The 17,234-nt window shown below is 50.2% G+C and overlaps 1 long non-coding RNA gene across 4 annotated transcripts in view; it reads left to right on the forward strand.

Moving 5' to 3' along the window:
• The window catches only part of LOC112650306 (uncharacterized), a 32,112-nt gene extending 16,394 nt beyond the window's left edge, over positions 1-15,718 (forward strand). The window contains exons 2-6 of one of the 4 annotated variants that reach the window (XR_007414079.1): positions 621-699; positions 1,129-1,361; positions 11,346-11,485; positions 11,647-11,720; positions 12,014-12,379. This is a non-coding gene — a long non-coding RNA (uncharacterized LOC112650306). The other 3 variants (XR_007414080.1, XR_003130097.3, XR_003130098.3) reach the window with 3 other exon arrangements.
• The last annotated feature ends 1,516 nt before the right edge of the window (positions 15,719-17,234 follow it).

The raw sequence follows: 17,234 nt of genomic DNA on the forward strand, positions 1-17,234 counted from the left end.
TCCCTTGCCCGTTCCTCCTCCTCCTCCCCCTCGTTCCTCCCTTCTTCCTCCTCCCCCATCTTTTGACTTTGGCAGTTTCACTTGAAATAAAGCAGTTGCACCAGTTCACATTCCCACCAACAGTGTAAGAGGGTTCCCTTTTCTCCGCATCCTCTCCAACATTTGTTGTTTCCTGCCTTGTTAATTTTCCCCATTCTCACTGGTGTGAGGTGGTATCTCATTGTAGTTTTGATTTGTATTTCCCTGATGGCAAGTGATGCAGAGCATTTTCTCATATGCATGTTGGCCATGTCTATGTCTTCCTCTGTGAGATTTCTGTTCATGTCTTTTGCCCATTTCATGATTGGATTGTTTGTTTCTTTGGTGTTGAGTTTAATAAGTTCTTTATAGATCTTGGAAACTAGCCCTTTATCTGATATGTCATTTGCAAATATCTTCTCCCATTCTGTAGGTTGTCTTTGAGTTTTGTTGACTGTATCCTTTGCTGTGCAAAAGCTTCTTATCTTGATGAAGTCCCAATAGTTCATTTTTGCTTTTGTTTCTTTTGCCTTTGTGGATGTATCTTGCAAGAAGTTACTATGGCCGAGTTCAAAAAGGGTGTTGCCTGTGTTCTTCTCTAGGATTTTGATGGAATCTTGTCTCACATTTAGACCATTTGCTTCAACGTGGATGGAACTGGAGGGTATTATGCTGAGTGAAGTAAGTCAGTCGGAGAAGGACAAACATTATATGTTCTCATTCATTTGGGGAATATAAATAATAGTGAAAGGGAAAATAAGGGAAGGGAGAAGAAATGTGTGGGAAATATCAGAAAGGGAGACAGAACGTAAAGACTGCTAACTCTGGGAAACGAACTAGGGGTGGTAGAAGGGGAGGAGGGCGGGGGGTGGGAGTAAATGGGTGACGGGCACTGGGTATTATTCTGTATGTTAGTAAATTGAACACCAATAAAAAAAAAAATGAAATAAAGCAGTTCCCTGAAAGGTACACACGAATTTCCCCTTCTGAGTATAAGAAACTTGAGGGCTTCTGTTCAATTCTCTCAGCCCCAGAGCATGGGGAACCACGCGAGACCTCTGCCATCCCAGAGCTGTGGTGACCATGGGAATGTCCATCGTTCGTTCTCAGAGCCTTCAGGATGAGGCATCACAGAGATGGCTCATAACCACCCGGTGACCTCCAGCAGAGACACGCCAGGAAGGCAGGAAGGGGCCGTGCAGCAGGATCATGTTCTGGACTAGAAAGTACGTCTGCTCATTACCCGACCTTTGCTAAGTACACCAACTAATGGAGCGAGAGACATGAAAGATCTTCACAGGCCATGTGGAAATGTAATTCAAACCCAGCCCGAGGAGGTCACAGTAAGTTAGATTAATTTTCATCCAGCCTTTCCTTACAGAGCTAACCTTTGCCTTACAGGAAAGTTCTTTAAAAAGAGATAAGTCAGTGTTTGTTTGGCATTTGAAGGCGTTTTAATCCTAGCAACCCTGTTGGAAGTGTCCCCATTCTGGGGGGACTCAGCCCAGGTTACTATTTATTGATCCTTTACATCAGAGATAATTGTCCTGGGTTTGAAATCTATCAAGTATTGGAAATTCAAATTAAGCCATTTGTGAAGTTCTGTCTAATGAGGGTTATCAACTGCCAGAGTGGGTTGTTAGCAGCCTGGTGGGCCTCCTTGCACCTCGGCCGCTCCTGTGGGAGGGGAGCCGGCCGAGGCCTCTCTCCAGGCACCTGGAGGGCCAGTCACTGGGCCCTTCCTTTGGTCTCTGCCCCACTAGTGGCAGCACCTGTCACTCTGCCGGTCCCCCACCCCCGCCTTCCATGTCTTATCTTCCCCTTTCATCCTCTGTCCTGTCTCTCCTGTCCCCTCTCTCTACTTCCTGTCCCTCTCTTCTGTCTCCCAGTCAGCTTCCTGCCTCTTTCTCTCTGGTCTGTACCCAGCCTGTCTGCCATCCACAGTAAGACCAACAAGCTTTACCAAACGGTCTCCCACCAGAGGCCTCTGACATTCTCTACATCCTTCTTCAGCACGTTACAATTTGACAGCATGAGAGCCTGCATTATCAGTTTATCATCTATTTTTTGTTTTAGCGCTTTTTATTTTCGTGTGAAACTGTCTTGCACCTGCTGCGGGCTGCCTCCTAAGAGCTGGGTCCAGGGCCGATGGGTTCCTGTGCTTCCTCCTGGGCTCTCTGGGTTTTCTAGAGTGTGACCTTGTGTTTGCTCAGCTCCAGACTGGGAAGTTCTATCGCTCATCGGAAGCCTGCTTCCCTTTTGAGCACTTTAACTATCTTTTTCAAGACTTCGTGGGTCATGAAGTTTCTTGTAGGAGATAAAGGGTCAGATTGGTGACGTGTTGGGAGAGAGATGGTTGACAGGAACTAGAGAGGAAAAGGAGACACCAAGGAGGAATCCTCTCCTCCTCTCCCTCCCTCTGACTCCTCCTTGCCTCTCCCTCCTTCCTCTCTTCCCCTCCCTCTTTCCGTCCCCTCTCCCCTTCCTCCCCCCCCTCCTTTACATCTCTTCTGTCAACCTTCAAATCTTTGTTCATCCCCAGTACCCTAAAGCCCCACATGAACTTCTTGTTGTTTGTCCTTATTTCCTCTTTCTTCTACTTCTCTCTGCTTTAACTGATGAGTGAGATTTTTTTTTTAAGATTTTATTTATTTATTCATGAGAGACACACACAGAGGCAGAGACATAGGCAGAGGGAGAAGCAGGCTCCTTGCAAGGTGCCCGATGTGGGACTCGATCCCGGATCCCGGGATCATGCCCTGAGCCGGAGGCAGATGCTCAACCGCTGAGCCATTCAGGCATCCCTGATGAGTGAGGATTTTCCTAAATGAATTTTTCAGCAAACTGTCTTCAGCCCTCTTGCTAGACCCTCTCTGCCTTTTGGTCCTTGAGGACCACCCAGAGAGCCTGTGTGTCATTTTTAAGAAGCTTGGTTTGTTACAGGGTCAGGAATGGAGAAGGACACCCCCCTGTGGCAGTGTACAGGAAATGGGGGTTGGGGGCGAGGTGAAGAGGGTCAGAGGACAAAGCATCAGGGAACCAAGCAATAGAACAAAGCTCTACAGAGCTGGCATGCCCACAGGGTGGGTTGGGTAGCTACAGAGCCCGAATCAAAAGAGCTTGAGCTCTGGGTATTTATTGGCTCCAGATATTGGCCTCTAGCCATTGCCTGCAGAGCCTCCACAGCATCAGCAGGACACTGCCTCTCTTGAGGGGCAGTTTTGCCTAGTGGTCAGACACTGCCTGCCTTTGAATCCTGGCCCACCTCTTAGGAGCTAAGTATCCTCAGGCAAGTTACTTAACATCTTTGTACCTCAGTTTCCTCAGTCGGGAAAAACTGAGGGGGATAAAAATGGTATTACCTTGTAAGGCTGTGAATGTCAACTAAGTTAGTGTATGTAAAGCGCCTACACTTGATAAGCGCTAGATAAGCCTATGTTAGTGTCCTGGGGCAGCTGGAACAAAGGTGTCTCAAATTGGGCGGCAAACAACAGCAATTACTGTCTCACAGTTCCAGATGCTAGACGTCACAGCGTCGGCAGGTCTACGATCCCCCTGAAACCCAAAGGGGAATCCTTCTTTGCCTCTTCTGAGCTTCTGGCAGTTTGCCAGACACCTCTGGAGTTCCTTGGCTTGCAGATGTGTCACTCCAGCCCTCCATCTTCACATGGAATTCTCTTTGTGTGTCTTCACAGCATTTTTTTCTCCTTGCGCATCTGTCTCTGTGTCCAAATCCTTTCCTTCTAGGACACCGGCCGTATTGGATAAGGGCTCACCCTCATGACCTCATTCTAATGATAGATTTTCCCTAGGCTTTGGCAAAGATGTTGTTGCACTTCTGGGCTTATAGTCCACCATCTTAGCTTGTACTGTCTTTTCTAATCATTTCAGCAAAAGTCTTCAATTGTCCCTGTCTCTGCTTGGAACATGTGCCCACTCTGGAGCCAGTCCCTGTGATCAAGGGCATGTGTGACGCTCACACTGGCTATCTCAGGAGCCAGGGGCTGGGATCAGGGCCATTCAGACTGCATAGGTTGTGAGTTGGGCAGAGGTGGTCACCCAGAATGAGCTCCTGTATCTCGTTCCCCATAGAAGAGGTGCTGGGCAGATAGGAGAAATAGATGAGCTTAATGCCTTGAAAGAACACAGTCAAGAGGCCTGTAAAATTGTCTTCAATTCTTTGATTGCTGAAGTGGGGTTGGGTTTATTTGGAGAAGGATGGTCAAAGAGCTGGGAGAAGACCAATGGGCAGGAGGACAAGAGGCAAACTTAAGCTCAGGGTGAGGAAGTGCTTCCGATGCACAGAGCAGTTAACAATGCAAGAGGGCTTTGCCTTGGGAGGGGTCAGTGTCCTGTTCCCAGAGATGAACAGGAGCGGCTGTGCATTTTATTGAGAATGCTGTAAAGGCAGTTCACGCAGTGCAGAGGGAGTGGGCTTTATCACAATTCATTACTGTGACCCACGGAAATGGATTTTTATTTTGCACCAACACATACCCCCTCAGAACAAAAGTTTCGTAAAGCAATTTTACCTTTACTATAGGCAGTGCGCTCTGACCTAGTCCCTTCTCTTCTATTTCATTTTAAAAACCCTCTCAGCTCAGTAAATTGATTTCCCAGGCTGGAGTTTGGAGACCTGGGCTAGGTGACCTCTGAGGTCAGTGGCAGCTCTGTGATTCTGGGATTCGAAGACAGGAACCATTGGGCCAAGCGGGAGGAGATGTGGTTTGGCATTAGTGAGCATCACCTATGTAACTAGCGGGGACACTGGGACTGGGGCCCAGCTCTCTGGACAGCCAAATTAGTGTTCCTTTCATTCGGCCTGCAGGCTGACTTCTGATGATTTTTCTGGGCCCTCGCCTCCATCTTTGGGTGACTGCCTGTCAGCCTGTGAAATGGGGCGCTTGTGACCACATCAGCCCTTTGCCCGGAGACCTCCTGGGGGTCTGCCATTGTTCACGGGGTAGAACTCCAATGTCTTCACCTGCTGGACACACTGACACTTCCAGGAATCTTTCCCACGGTTGCCCAAAACTCTGTCCCCTTTGAGCTGCCCCTCCCTGCACACCCAGGCCTCCGATCCCCTACCCTTAGTCCTGCCCTCCCCTCCACCTGGGTGTCCTCCCTCCCTCTTCCTTTCACCAAGTTCTCCCTGTCCTACCAGGGGCAGGGCCATGCCCCCTCTTCTGGGAAGCCCCCCTCTTCTGGGGGGATGAGCCCCCATTCCTTAGAGGAGCCTGGGAACCGAGCCTTGTAGACCAACATGTGGTCCCTGCTGTGACCCTGAGTGACACAGGGAGACCCTGGAGGGTTTCAAGAAGGCAACTAGACTAATGCTGTTTAAGCATCACTCAGGCTGCTGTGTGAAGAAGCTGTAGGTCAGTGAAGAAGCAGAGGGACAGCAGGGAGCGTGCTTTTCCAGGTGGAGACGGAGGTGGCTCAAGACAGTGTGACCATGTGACCAGGGGTCCGATTCTGGGCAGACTCTGAAAGTAGAGCTGATTCGGTTTGCTGACAGATTTGATGTGGGGTTTGAGAGAGAGGAAGCAGGGATGATTCTGAGGCTGTTAGTGTGGGCCACTCAAAGGATGGAGTTGCAGTGAGCTAAGACGAGGAAGCCCAGGTATAGAGGCAGTAAGGGGAGAGCAGGTGCTCAGCTCTGTATGAGTTAGGGCTGGAGCCTGGTGACCCTCCATAGCTGACGCCCGGACCTGGACACCCGGGTCCAGAGGCCAGGGCAAAAGCCCTCCAGGCTGGGTTGATCAGCATATGGATTCTCTGTTGGTGGGGTGCGTGTGTGTGCATACACACATACACACATGTGTGAAGGATGCGAGGGGAATGGCTGGGAGAACCTATGATGGCTCTCAGACCCAGGGCTGCCCTTTCCTGGCCTGTTCTGGGCTAGATGCTGAGGGAAGCTTCCAGGGGCTGCCCACGCCCCCTGGAATTCCACAGTGGGCTCAACAATAATGGGCCCACATCACTGAACTGGGGAGGGCGGTGAGGAGTGGTCTTGATATTGGGGGGTGGGATAAGTTGCCTCTGAAGCCCCTTCCCACTGCGATTCTGGGACTTTCTGCAGTGCCAGGGCTCCTCTCTCCTCCCCTCCTTGAGGTTTTCACAGTCTGCCCTTGCCCTGCCCTGTGCCTGCTTGGTTCTCATGTGGAGATGTTCCCGGTACTTCCCACGTTTTATTCCGTCTCCTCAAACTTTTGAAAGATATTAGTAGCGTGCAACCTGAAGAAGAGAGGGGCGTTGACAAAATGAATTCTGACAAAGATAATTGTGTGAATCCTTTGTAGCTCAGCCCTGAACTTGGCTCCACACTGTCAGTTTTTATTTCATTCAAATCCTGGAGTTGAACGTCTGCCTGCAGGTGAGGGAGTGGTGGGAGATGAGGAGGACCAGAGAGGGGCTGCAGGCCCAAGGCAAGATTTAGCTCCCCGTTGCAGGAGCCTTCTGAGGACAGGGCCACAGTGGCACGTCCCGGGGCTTCCTTTGGTCTGGGGGCCTCCAGAGTCTCTGGGACGAGCAGAGAGACAGACGTGTGAGGGACTTAGGGGACTGCCACATTGGCACCACCTGCCAGGCTGGGAATCGCAGCCTTAATGAACATTGAGTTCCTTGATGAAACAGGCACAGGCTTGTCCCCCGTGGGTGCGAAGAGGGGGCCACTGGCAGGAGGGGGGGCACTGTGACCTTGTAGAACTGCACTGCAGCCGCTGTCCTCAGGGCTCCCTGTAGTCACAGCCAACTGGGGCCTCTGGGCCACCACTGCTCTCAAAGAGTGCCCCTCATGTCCAAATGCTCTCATTTCACATTTTCCAGCTGTTGTTAGTCGGACAGCCCCCCAACACCCAGGATCACGGTCTTTCTTCAGATCAGGAGCTAAGCGTTCTCAGGATACTTGGAGCACATCTTCCCATGGATAGATGGGAGGTTGAGCCTTTGCCCATCCTGGCCCCTGGGCCAATGTCCCAATTTCTACCCTGTGAGACCCAAGTCACCCTTCAGTCCCTTACTCGGCCTCAACATCTTTCTCAACACAGGCTCTAAGCAATCACACTAAAAAATGAGCATTGGCAAGAGAAATGAAGCATATGTAACATGCCTGATCTAGAAAGAGAAGCTAAAACTTAAGCAGCATTAGTGTTTTAGTGATGTTGGAATTTAGTTTATACGTGACCTGCCCCCTAGGTATCAGAAGTTGGTCTGGCCCCTGTTATGAGAAAGTTTTTCCTAATTGTTTGGTAATGATCATTCTGTGTGATTTTTTTTTTTTCTGTGTGATGTTCTTAATTAAGACCACTGAGATTTGAAGGACTGACGGAGAAGCCATCCTCCTGGAGGGCAGGCTGAACCACGCCATAGCTGTTTACCAATGTGAGAAAATGCATAGGGACATATACCTGAATTCCCCATACGAGAGGTCTGACCATGTAGGTGATTATGTCCTATCAATCACTTCAGTGAACAAATCAGTCGAGCCACTAAAATTGGCCCAAACCCTTACTCAGGCAATTTCCATAGAAACTAGCCACCCAGAGCTGGCTAGAGCTTTTCCTTACAGCTTTATTTGGGATGCTCCCTTGGCCACCATGGCTCGGAATAACGTCGCAAAGAGAAGGGTGTGTCGGGAAGGGGAAGGCGTTTCTTACAAGTGAGGGCCCCTGAGATGACTTTCTGGCAAAGTGAGAGTAGTCGGATGGGAAAGGCAGCAAGTCAAGGTGCACTGTCTATCAGCTACTTCTCTCAGCTGTGGTGTCCTTTTTTGATAAAATGAGGACTTGTGCCTCCAGGTGTGACTCAGAAGACCTGGTTTTTGATTCCATGGTTTTGAATGAGCACCCACGAGAGGTTAGACTTATTGAAGACCAATATGTTTATATTTGGTTCTGGGCACTGGGCAGGTGAACTAGGTGAGCAGAAGCCAGCTTCTGCTCTCAGGAACCTCACATACTAGTAAGGGATGGGCCCGGGATGCGTAGAACTGTAATACAGGCAGCATGGCCAGATAGAGGTGTAGACGCTATCCCATGGGAGTCTGGGAGAGGGAGAACCCAGCTCTGTGTGTGTGTATGTGTGTGTGTGTGTGTGTGTGTGTGTGTGTGTGCATAGATCTGGGATGGGTTCAAGGAAGTGGGGGCACTGAGCAGAGCCCTGACAGCTGGTCAGGGTTTGGAAATGGAGAGGAAAGGATGTCTGCTCTGTCCTTGACTCAGGGCCTGGCACACCAGAGATGCCCCGGAAATGCTTGATAACCAACTGCTGGATCCCTGCACATCTAGTTTCCTCCTTTGGTTCCCTCAGGCCATCATATGGTTTTTACAAAAATTAATTCTGGGAGCAGGATGACAAAAGGCAGTCCAGACAAACACAGTCTATCACTTTGTCGGATGTCTGTTTTGAGACATCAAGAGCCTGGTCAGAATCATTTGGAGGCCAGATACAGAGACCCACAAAGAGGGCATTAAGAAGATACTGGAGACTCTCAGGGCATCCAGTTATAAAAGGTATGGACCTCAGGGGACCTGGAAAGACCTCAGGTGTCTAGATCTTCCACTTTGCCACCTACCCCTTCCCCTGCTCTACCACAGAATGTCTGGTTTTTTCTTTTCTTTTCTTTTTTTTTTTTTTTTTTTTTTGGTTTTTTCTTTTCTATCTCTTGGACTTCTATTACATTCTGTTGGCTCTGCACACTGGCTTTTCTGCTTGTTCATCTTCTCACGCATGACCCATCAAGGCCTCCCTGAAATGGTTCCTTTAGCCCTCAAGCCTCCAAGGCCTTCTCACTCCAATCCCTGTGGTTAATTGGCCAGTGTCTTGTGCCCTGACTCTGAAGTCCCAGGAGAGAGTCTGCTGGTGTCAGCTTACATGACAAGTCTGCCCAGTCAGCTAGGAGTAGGGGCACGGCCCTCGCACACCATGGATGTTCCCTTTCTAGCTGCTTTTCCAGGAAAATGGTAGAGAGCAAATGATAGGCTTCTCCAACAGGAAGAGCATCCCTCTCCTGGGCTGATGCAGAGGCTCCCACGCCCAGCTCTTTAAGGTCTTAAAGTACATGGCTGATGGGTGCTATTCCTACCACTATCAGTGTGATTGATAGTAACACCACGAGTGGCTTAGTACATGCACGAAGGGTTGTCTTTGTCTAACAGCATCTACATGGCATCTTTTCTCTCTATAGAGTTAATCAGGCAATTTTTAAAGAGCATTTTATGATGCTGCTGAAAGAAGGAATGATGGAAGGTTATTCCCCCTCCTCCCCGGCAAGCCAAGCCTTTGTCACCATCAGCTCTCCCAGGCTCCTGGGTGGGGGCTGGTGTCTATGAGCTGACTGCCCCAACAGAGACATGGCCAGCGTTTGGACCTCCGACTGCAGGTTCCCATAGAAATAGATAGCAAATGGTTGTTCTACTCGTGGGCCTGCCACGAAGCGAATGTAATAAACCTTTTGTGGACCCTAATGGCCATTTAATACAAGCTTCCCTACATTCATGTGATGGAAAACAGATCCAGAAGCAAAACTTATCTTAGAGCTAAAAGGAGCCTCAGTAATCCTCTGCAATCCTGCCTTGTACGGGAGGCCCAGGAGAGAAAGGAATGTATTCAGAGTCACACAGCCCTTCAGTGGCTGGATGGCCGCTGAGCTAACAATGTAGCTGCATCATTGGTGAGTAAACAAAATTCCAAGTCCGTAGAACTGTGTAACAAAGAGGTTGTTGTTTGTCTTGAATATTGATGTTTGAGAAAAAGCAGGTGAGAATTAGATGATAGATGATTGTCAGATACCTTCATGGAGTTCTAACAGACTTCCAAATACCAAATCCTTTTAAATAAATTCAAGGTTATAATGCATGCAAACCTTCTCTTTCTCTCTCTGTCTCTGTCTCCTTCTCTCTCTTCCATTAGATTGCTAGAGATTGAGACAATATTCTTATATAACTTATATACACATATACATAGGTAGGTAGATATCTGTATCTGAATGTCTGTACAGAAAGGAAACACCTAGTGCTTTATTTTGTCTGTTCCTTTTAGTAGTTGAAATTTTCTGTCTTGCCTGGAGAAATTTAGAGCAGTGCTGTATAAACACAGGAATCTCTGCAAATGATGGAAATGTTCTGTATCCACTACACTAGCCCCTAGGTACCTACCTAGCCGCAGGTAGCTTTTGAACACTTGAAGTGCAGGTAGTGTAAGAGAGAAACTGAAATTTTAATTTTATTTAATTGTAATGAATTTAAGCTTAAATGTGAATAGCCACTCGTGGTTAGTGGCTACCATAGTGCACAGCGCAGCATGCAGCATGGCATTCCTGTGAAGCCTCTTAGCCAAACCACACTTGGAGCTTTCACGAGGAACAAGATAGGGCAGGATGGGGAGAACAAAATGTAACGGAGACAAAGAAAGATGTTTAATCAAAGGCAACTGGATGAAAGTTAGAGAGGAAGTGTGTTTATGTATGAGAGGGCATGTGAGGTGGTGTAAACTGAGTCGTTAACAGTGAGAGATGAGGAGAAGTGGTGCCTAATATATTCAGTATTCATTTTTTAAAACATTTTATTTATTTATTTGAGAGAGAGTGAGAGAGAGAATGAGCAGGCATAGGGTCAAAGGGAAAGGGTGAAGCAGATTTTCCTGCAGAGCAGGGAGCCTAACATGGGGCTCAATCCCAGGATCCCGAGATCATGACCTGAGCCAAAGGCTCAACCACCTGAACCACCCAGATGCCCTGATGTATTCAGTATTCTTGCACGGGGTTAAAGAAGATGGTGAAGCAGCAATGGTCAGATAGTTCCATGTCTTGGCCACCGGGGGCCCCCACTGACTCAGCACCGTTTGGTTGCTGAGGGGAGATGTGTGTGATGGGAGAAGGAGGATGAGACTCAGAAATACAGCCCTTGAGGAGGTCAGGGAAGAGTGGGGGTAGTGGCTCATCGCCCTGTGCTAAGCGCTGCTCCAAATACTTTACAAAGAACAATCCTGTGAGGAATGTCAGTACTGTTTTATCACCCCCATTTTACAGATCGGCAACTAAGGCACGTAGGAGATAGATCACTTAGCCAAAGTCACGGAGCAGTGACGTTCACAGTTAGGAAGCAAACGAAACCAGCGGGCCCCAGAGTCTGGCTTAACTACTCTGCTCCGCTACTCGCACGTGGAGCCTGCCTCTCCGTGGTCCTAGCCCAGCCTAGAATGTGTGAGCATCTTGCTGCTCACCCGGATTTATCTTCATTTATCTCTTAGTGGGAAGCTGTTGGGAGGGTTTACATGAAATGTTGTGTTCTTTTTACCTTTTTTTTTTTCTTTTCTGCCTACAGCCGCTTGTCATTCATTTATGCATTCATGTATCCCACAAGGAAACCTGGAACATGCTATGAGCTGGGGATACGAATAGGAAGCACGGAGGGAGCCTGTGCTGGGGAATCTGAAATGGATAGAAGTACCTGCCGCACAGGGAGTGAGGGGCTGAGTGTCTTGGATGGGGAGAGAAACAGAGGAGAGAGGGGAGGCTGCGGGTGGGTTGTCTGAGAAGGCTCCTTGCAGGAGGGGCCCTGGGGCTGAACCTTGAGGACCAGGTAGCATTTGAACACGTCCACACGTCTCCGTTTTTGGTTTCAGTGCCCTCCTGCCGCGAGCTGACAAACATCACGGTTGCTGGGAGGATGACCTCTCACAGGAGCTTCAGAAGTCAGGTGCATCCCAAGTCCCACTGCCCTTCCGGAGTCCCTCAGTGGTCACGGCCTGGTGTGCTGGTGGGAAGCCGGCTGCTCGGGGCGACCCCCCCCCCCCCGCCCCCGCCCCCGCCACGCGCTGACCTCCCTCGGCCGGGAAGAGGGGGCGCCTCCTCGGCCCGGCTCGCAGCCCAGGCCCCGCCCACGCCCCGGGCGCCCCGATTCCTCTGCAGCCGGCTCCGGGGCCTGTCCGGCAAGGCCTGGAAGCCCAGGTCCCCGTAGACCCGCTAGTTAATGAGTTCTGCAAAAACTAGGTCTGTCTGTAATCGAGATGGGAGTCCAAGCCTCGCGCGGTCCCTGAATTAATTCGGTCCTGTTAGACGAGGAGCCAGGCCGACTTTGTGCTGCTGCCTGCGCCCTCCGTGGAGAGGTTCCCCGCGCCATGGCTTCCATTCTGGGACCCGCTGTTTTTCATCACTTCAGCACAATCTGGAAAACATTCTCTGAGTCTATTATTCCTGTCTCCTGCTGCCACGCCGAGGCGGTTGTTAACAATGCCCTCTGCCCACCCCAGACCCCTCCTCCATTTAAATACCAGTCTGATGGGCCAAGAGAGCGTGTGGTGGCTGCTCCAGACTAAAAAGTTCCTGTTATTTTATTCCCTTCTTACTCTCATTCAATTTCCTTCCAGATGGGGACAGGTGGGTAAGAAAATAAATGGAGCTGGAATTACAATCGCAAGAAGACAGGTTCGGATGCAGTGGGGAAATTAGATGTGGCGGGAAAATTTGTCTAGGGCCCTATGGGTGTGTCCCTGGAGGGCTCGCAGGCCACCACGACTCCCAATCCCAGCCTAGCTGTCCTCTCGGTGGTCTGAGTGGGGACTCAGAGTGACCAACATTCCTCCCCCCACACAGTCTCCTGACTGAAAGGAGATCTTATCATGGCACCCCCATAGCTTGGGTCTCCAGGATAATAGCACTTAGCCCTTGAACCTTTCTTGTGGGATTTTCTTCTTTTCTATCTTTACTCAAATACAATCTCCCCCAGGAAGCCTTCCTTGATTACCCCTCCTCTGTGCTCCCCCCAAACTTTGCTTATGTCCCCACTAACTGTGTTATTGACCTATGGCGCCCTTCTGCATCGTGAGCCTGTTTCCACTGGCGATGGCTGGTGCCTTCCTGTACAGAGGAGGCTTTGGTACATATGTGCTAGAGAATGACTCTTCTCGTCCTCTTACCTGCTGTGTGACCTTGCACAAAACCCTTTATGTTTCTGGTCCTGAGCAACTGTTTGCAACATAGGACGATAAGACCCATCTTACAAGGCTGTTATGAGGAATAAGTGAGATTCCAACTTTCTCGTCTCTAGGGCACTGAGGATCTGGAGCCAGGTGGACCTGGCGTGGAATCAGTCCCGGTTTCCACTGTTTTCTAGCTGTGTCTTGAATTCTGTTGCAACCTCTCTGTGCCTCAGTTTCTTTATCTGTAAGATGATGATGATAACCCCTAAGCATCTCATATACTTGTTGGGAGGATAAAATGGGATAATGCACATGAAGCACTTAGCATAGGTTCGGCCCAGGATAAACACTCAAAATATGAAAATTATTATTGTCGTTGTTATTAAAATTATGAGGTGGTGGGGGTAGCAATACCAGCCCAGGATAGTGCCCAGTGGCCGGTGAGTGTTGAGTGTAAAGAAAAGGAAAATGTTTTCATTCCAAAGTGGGGAGCCTTGTACACCTATAATGCTCAACCATGTTACCCTTTGTCAATCAGGGGTGACTGGGACATGATGCAGGTGATCAGAGAACATAGGCCTGGAGAGGTGCCCCGGGGGGGCCTGCCCCTTCCTGGCTGTCACAGCTCTCCTCAGCCTCCCGGCTCTTCCAGCCGTTGCCAGATGCAGGGGAGCCAGAGGTGACAGAGACTCCCCCACTGAGAGCCAGAAATTTAACCCAGAAGGAAAGAAAATCTATGGCTGCCAGCTCACATGCAGCCGGGAGCAATTGCTAATGAGTCAAGGTCGATGGCCAGACAGACAAGAAGAACCAAGGGAAGAGCTGGCATTTGCTGAGGACGCTGATTTCCAAGCTCTGGCCTGTGGCGGAGCAGCAGAAGTGTGCTTGTGGGGACCTCGGCCTTCCTTCCCCGCTGTGCGGGCCTGCGGCTGCCCGGAGCTGTGAGCTGTGTCCGGGTTCGTGTCGCTGCCCGCCCGTGTCTGTATCTCTCACAGCTAGCGTGTCACAGGGGCTTATTCTGTGCTCGTTTACACAGGCCGCGGTAATAGCCAGTCTTATCCATGACCCCGACACTGGCTTCCTCGCCATGAGATGGGCACAACTACCACACGGGCGGTAGTCAGGATCGGCTCAGTTATGCTGTGGTAATGAGCACCTCTCAGCCTGAAGTGTCCCCAGCGACATTGCAAGTCCCTCCTGGATCAGTCTGCGCGATTGTCATTGTCACCCTGGGGCCCAGACCGAGAGAACAACCATCGTGTGGATCACTGCTGGTCTCTTGACGGCGCGTGAGAGAGTGGATCGTGCACTGTCTCATAAGGCTTCCTCCTGGAAGTGACGGACAGTACTGCTGCTCACATTTCATTGGCTAAAGCGACCCATAGGGCTGCTTCTAACTCCCAGGGATGGGGGCATTTGTCACCCTACTAGGTGCTTGAAAGCAGAACTGGAAGTATTTGGTGAACAGCAAAAATGTTACCAATTAGTGTGGTTTTGGGGATGGACGAGTTCATGTACATCATACACTCAAAACAGTGCCTGGCTCCTAGAAAGCCCTGCATGGATATTAACCAGGAACCCCACGACTATATCTTTTTTTTTTTTTAAGATTATATTTATTTATTCGTGAGAGACATACAGGGAGAGGCAGAGACACAGGCAGAGGGAGAAGCAGGCTCCACGCAGGAAGCCCGATGTGGGACTCCATCCCAGGACTCCACGATCACACCCTGAACCGAAAGCAGACACTCAACCACTGAGCCACCCAGGTGTCCCTACCTATTATTTGTTTTAAAGATGAATGAACAGAGCACAGAGAGGCCAAGTAATTTGCCCAAGGTCACATAGGTAATGAGCAGAGATTCCCTGAGGATTGTGTTCCTAACTATATGACCCCACCCCCAGAGCGCCCGGCCCACTCTGAGAGCCAAGCTGGGTCAGGATGGACACAAGATGCTCTCGAAGAACATCCGGTCTACTGGGGGAAGGAAAGGAAGGCTGTCATTTAGTGAGTGCCATGCACACGGTCTCATTGAATTCTCACTACAGCCCTGAGGTAGGAATTATTATTCTCATGGCTGGGGTGGGGAAACTGAGGCTCAGAAATGTGAGGTGATTTATCCAAAACTAAAGGCCGGTGGAGGGTGGAGCCAGGACTCACGTCCCATCTTTTGGACTCTAAACCACTGTGGCCCGTGGCTTTCGCCCTCCCAGATGTTTTCACTAAGGGACAGCACAGGCTGGTGAGCGCTCAGGGTAAACAAACCCCAGGTGTCAATGCGCTGAGGAAGAAGTGCGGTTCTGTGACAATCCCTGGGGAAGCGGACACGGCTTCTAGTTGGTGGAATCAGGCAGGCTGCAAGGAGGAGGCAACATTTTCCCTGGGCTTTCTGGATGGGATGTACAGTGCTGAGGGGGAGGATGTTGCAGAGGAGCGAGCCACGGAAGCATTCTGGGGAGCCGGGGCTTCAGTTCAGGTTGTTTGGGGAGCCAGAGTATGGGCTACCTGGGGGGAAGATCTGATGACAGTAGGATGACCACCGATGGTCACACAGGCCAACTTCAGGACCACTGCCTACAGGGTAATCACAGATTAGAACGTGTCTTGTGACATTCCGGCAGATGGCAGCAAATGTCTGGAGCAAGGGGCACTCTGCTGGCCATCTCCGTGCCCGGATCTTCTCTCCACCCTTCTCCTTCGCTGTGCCCTGGGAGGCCGAAGTTGGGGGCCTGCATCCACCAGGCTTCCTACTGGCTGGCATCCCGTGTAGCCAGAGGGAGGCGCCAGCAGGAGGTGGAGGGGGTGGGGGTGGGGGCTGCTGGCAGAGAGAGAGAGAGAGAGAGAGAGAGAGAGAGAGAGAGATTGGGGATTGGGGCAGGGCTATGTATTCCCTCGGCTGCCTCCCTGCTGGTGGCTGGTGGCTGTGCCCTTCTATCAAGGACCACCGCTCCTGCTAGGTACCCTTTACCAGAGAGGCGGCTCTGCTGGGGCTGTTTTCTCCGGCCGTCCCTTCTGGCCCAACAGTGGTAACGGCTCCCCTCTGTTGCTACGGTGTTTCACCATCACGGGCTGGTTTTTCTTAATAAACAATCTCTCCACTAAACTCTCTCTAGTCACCCCTTTTGAATGAGCCACCTGTGTCCTGCCCATACAGGCAAGGCTCTAGCCTAATCGACACAAAGATGCCATTGGACAAACAGCAGCTTCGAGAGCCTTCTGACCTTCTTCTATGGCATTTTGGGGCTTTATTCCCAGCAGGGGTTCGGGGCCACCCAGATGCCAGCACCTATGGGGGTAGCCAAAACAGAAGTGTGGGGATAAGAGCAGAGCATGGGGACACTTTCTGCCTTTTTCACCCCAAGACTCCTGGCACCTAGCAGCATCCCCGTGAAAGTTTGTGGTGCTGAGATAAGATGGATTCTGCGAGCCGGGGCAGGAGAGGTGGGGGCTTGGGGCATGAGTAACGGTGACCCGCAGGTGCTTGTCCCTTGCTGCTCTCACCTGCAGGTGCCTCCTTTGACCACGAGTCCTCCAAGGGCAAGCTGGGCATCTTGCATTTCCGCCTCTGCCAACACAGCCCTGTGGGGGCAGGCGGGGGTTGGGGGTGGCTGGCCAAGTGACGTGAGCTGAGTGGAGCTGGCTTGAGGTGGCCTGGAAACCTCCTCTGGGGCAGACCCCTGGTTTTCACTAGAAGATGAAAACCTGTATCAGAGAGAAGACTGACCTAAAAGGATTTTAGAAAACACCATTTTATTCTTTTTCAAAACGTACAGCAAGTAATCAGGAACATTCCTCCTGAGTCCAGTGCTATTTCCTCTTCAGTTCACTGCCCCTCAAGCCAAATCCCAAGTCTGCTTTAATGAATATAGAAAACTCACTTGTCATTAGTTGGACAAAAGCTAATGGACTGGAGTCCTTGAGGACAGTGGGTCTCTTGAGCAAATTAAACACTCCCCTTGCAATCTTGAAGCCTATGTTAAATTGTTTATCAAACTCTGCCTTCCCAGGTAGCATTCAGGTGGAATTTCTCAAGTTCTGGCCATTAAGTCAGAAAATTTTATTGAGCTGGAAACAGTAAGAAGGAGGTAATTTCAAAATGGTTTTGTTTTAAGGTGGAAAAGGCATATTAGTTGGGGTCTGGGGAATGATCCATAAATACACCTCACCTAGAGTATGGCTCCTACCTTGGCTCATAGCAGACATTATGAATCAATCACATACTCTTTCCTATTCATTCAGAACAAAGCCTACTTGCAAACCAGGGCCTGGAGTAAGTGGATCTCCATGATTT

This window comes from Canis lupus, chromosome 11, assembly GCF_003254725.2.
Source record: "Canis lupus dingo isolate Sandy chromosome 11, ASM325472v2, whole genome shotgun sequence".
NCBI classification, from domain to species: Eukaryota; Metazoa; Chordata; class Mammalia; order Carnivora; family Canidae; genus Canis; species Canis lupus.